Source organism: Engystomops pustulosus, unplaced genomic scaffold (assembly GCF_040894005.1).
Source record: "Engystomops pustulosus unplaced genomic scaffold, aEngPut4.maternal MAT_SCAFFOLD_564, whole genome shotgun sequence".
Classification (NCBI taxonomy): Eukaryota; Metazoa; Chordata; class Amphibia; order Anura; family Leptodactylidae; genus Engystomops; species Engystomops pustulosus.
In genome coordinates, this window is record NW_027285443.1 from 25,001 (window position 1) to 28,920 (window position 3,920).

Genomic DNA, 3,920 nt, shown 5'->3' on the forward strand with positions numbered 1-3,920 from the left:
CGGTAAGAAGCCTCTTCCCACGTCTGCTTGCCGACTTACGCTCGCCCCGACGAGAGGCCCAACCGAAAGAGTGGAAAGGGGCAGAGATTTCCAGGGTCGCCCCACCAGGGATGCAATACCCCAGTGCAGACAGTCGGCCCTGCCCCGAACCTACTCGGTGGTTTGAAGGTTAACCTCTTGGGGAAAAGCAGCGATTCGCCTCGCGGTGCGTGCCTCCGCGGATCTAAACCCCCTCGATCGATGTGGGGCCAGAGGACCCCTTTTCCCCGTACGAAACTGTCAGCTCACCATGGGCTCGACGTCCGTGGGTCGGGGAGTTGAGCGCTTACGCGCGGCGGGACCTTATAACCTGCAGCGGCTGAGGAGCGAAGATTTCCAGGGTGGGCCCCCGGGGATGCCATACCCCGAGCAGCCTGTCGGCCCCGCTCCTAGCACGCTGGCAAGCAATGGAGTCTTCCCCGCGGCAGCCACCGCCCTCGCCCTAGCCTCGCCGTCGGTCGATGAAGAACGTCGTTCGCCCTCCTCTGGCTCGGGATTTGGAAACGGCCTGGCCTTCGCCTACTCCGTCGGGCAACTGCCTTCCGCCAGCCCCTTCCCTCGAATCCCCTTCTTCCATTTTAGACCCGATCAGGGGATTGGTCAGCCCAGCCCTGGGGTAAGAAGAGGGGTTGGGGTCGGTTCGGCTTCGGGTGCCCCGCTCGGCCAAAGTTTCCCCTCGCTTTGGAAGCACGCGAGGTCGCGGAGGGTGTCGGGGTTATTTTTTCGGCTCCCTGGCTTCGCGGGAGCGGCCTTCGGCTAGGGCCGAGGCCGTCCGGCCCGCGCAGATTTGGACCGGGGTCCGGGGCGAGTACCTGCCTCTCTCACGAAGGGAGTGTCACCGGTAAGAAGCCTCTTCCCACGTCTGCTTGCCGACTTACGCTCGCCCCGACGAGAGGCCCAACCGAAAGAGTGGAAAGGGGCAGAGATTTCCAGGGTCGCCCCACCAGGGATGCAATACCCCAGTGCAGACTGTCGGCCCTGCCCCGAACCTACTCGGTGGTTTGAAGGTTAACCTCTTGGGGAAAAGCAGCGATTCGCCTCGCGGTGCGTGCCTCCGCGGATCTAAACCCCCTCGATCGATGTGGGGCCAGAGGACCCCTTTTCCCCGTACGAAACGGCCGGCTCACCATGGGCTCGACATCCGTGGGTCGGAGAGTTGAGCGCTTACGCGCGGCGGGACCTTATAACCTGCAGCGGCTGAGGAGCGAAGATTTCCAGGGTGGGCCCCCGGGGATGCCATACCCCGAGCAGCCAGTCGGCCCCGCTCCTAGCGCGCTGACGAGCAATGGAGTCTTCCCCGCGGCAGCCACCGCCCTCGCCTCGCCGTCGGTCGATGAAGAGCCGAGTTCGCCCTCCTCTGCTCGGGACTCGGAAACGGCCTGGCCTTCGCCTACTCCGTCGGGCAACTGCCTTCCGCCAGCCCCTTCCCTCGAATCCCCTTCTTCCATTTTAGACCCGATCAGGGGATTGGTCAGCCCAGCCCTGGGGTAGGAAGAGGGGTTGGGGTCGGTTCGGCTTCCGGTGCCCCCGCTCGGCCAAAGGTCCCCTCGCTTTGGAAGCAGAGGGTGCCGGGGTTATTTTCGGCTTGACGCCTAGTCCGGTCCCTGCCGGTTCCCGTGGAGGCCCGCGGTCAAAACCAGCTCCCCGGCTGTCGGAGCCGGAGCCCCGCAGCCCGAGCGGACGCACCGAGTCCCTCATGTAAGGGATAGCCGCCCCTACGGAACGGCCCGGACTGGGACCAGGCACCCCCAGGCGCCGAAGGGGTGGGTCGGCCGTGTTGCCGAAGCTTAGCCGGCGCTGATGACCGCAGCCCCTAACGATGCCCACAGGCGGGGGAGCCAAGGAGGGCACTAGGAAGACGTGGCGGGGTCGGACGGCTCAATTTCCAGGGTGGGACCCCGGGGGTTCAGTACCCCGGGCATCCGGTCGGTTTCGCCGGCGCGACCCCAAGCCTTCCACGGCCCCCTTCGTGGGTGCAGGGATACCGTGCAGGGTGCAGGCTTAGACGCCAATTCCCCAGAAGTTTTAGGGATAGGGTTTGTCCGGGCGCCACCGCAGCGACAACCTCGCAAGAAGCTCTCTTCCACAAAAGCACGGGCAACGTTCGTGTGCGAGTGTTGGTCTCCCATGGTCTACCGACTCCCCCGGGCGGCCCAAGCGTTACGCCCACGGCCGGGCCCTCGAGCAGGCGCACCCCTGGTGCCTCTCGTAAGGGAAGGCTACGGTCCTCAACCCCTCGTATGGCGGGGAGGGCGCATTTGAAACGCTAAAGGACGAGCCCTGTTCGGGACCTGGCGGGGATCCGCGGATTGGCGAGAGGGATGGGTCTGCCGTTGGTCAGAGGGGACGCACCCCTGGGACGCAGTTTGGCATTAGCGACCGATGGCCCATCTACGACCATGTACTCCGGGAGCGCCAAGGAGGACGCGGGTGGGCTTTGGGGGCAGACTCAATTTCCAGGGTCTGGGCGCCGGGGGTGCAATACCCTTAAGCGCTCATGTCGGTTTCGTCTGCCGCCCGCCTCTGGCCCGGCTCCTAGTGACGGGTGCTGTGAACGTGCGATCGTGCTTGCGGTTGAAGAGTTCAAAGGCTACCGCTGGGGATAACACGCCCGGGGAATTTAGAAACCCCCCCCTCCGCTACAATCTCTGCTTCTGCCGGACTCGGAGGGGAGCCGCCCCGGGGGCGACCGCTCCCTCTCCTCTTCCGCGGCGTGCCGCGCGCTTCGCCGTCAGCAGCGGAGCGAACCTTTTTCTCGGTCCGCAGCTCTTCAGGCGTAGGCGGGCAGCGCTAACAGGGTACACTGGGGACCACTCGACCGCAACCGCTCCTCCGACCGACGAGCATACCTACCGCGGATACGCCACGGTGGGTCTAAGCCTCGTCGCCGCCGCGAGGAGCAGGCGGGAGCCGTCCCTTTTCGTGCTGCGGAAATAAACCGTGGACACAGAGGTGTGTCTGCGCTCTCCGACCGGGCGGGGGGCGATTGGACTTGCCCGAGGGACACTAGGCGAGGCGCTGCCGCGGGAGCCGGAGCTCCGCGCTGGACGCTGCCGCCGCCAACGCCGCCGCCCCCCACCCACGGTACGGTGGAGTACGCCCGTTCCATACGCTTCGTAGCAAACCTCAGCCGAAGCAGAGAGTCCTACCGCTGTGGCAGGAGCGGGGCCGTGCGAGGACCACACTGGCACCGCGCTACACAACCTTAGGCAGAGGACGACAGCCGCTCACGGGGAGCGGGGGATTGATGCGCGACCAAGACTGAGGCTAAGGAACGCTTTACCATAAACCGGCCGGGGCCAATACCCCTGACCGAGCAAAGTGCCCTGCCCCGCCGGATCGCGCTGTGTCAGATCGATCAAAAGAGCGGAGAGCCGAGACTCTACCGCTGGGAGTTTGTGGAGAACGGCCTGGCTTGCGTCCCGTCCTCCCGCCCTCGACCTCACATGGCTAGCCTCACCCGCCGGGAGCCACCCCATTGGGGACCGTAGGGCGGAGAAGGGGTCTCCGCGTCCGGAATTTACTTGTGGAGAACGGCCTGGCTTACGTCCCGTCCTCCCGCCCTCGACCTCACATGGCTAGCCTCACCCGCCGGGCGCCACCCCATTGGGGACCGTAGGGCGGAGAAGGGGTCTCCGCGTCCGGAATTTACTTGTGGAGAACGGCCTGGCTTACGTCCCGTCCTCCCGCCCTCGACCTCACATGGCTAGCCTCACCCGCCGGGCGCCACCCCATTGGGGACCGTAGGGCGGAGAAGGGGTCTCCGCGTACGGAATTTCTTGTGGAGAACGGCCTGGCTTACGTCCCGTCCTCCCATGGCTAGCCTCACCCCCGGGCGCCACCCCATTGGGGACCGTAGGGCGGAGAAGGGGTCTCCGCGT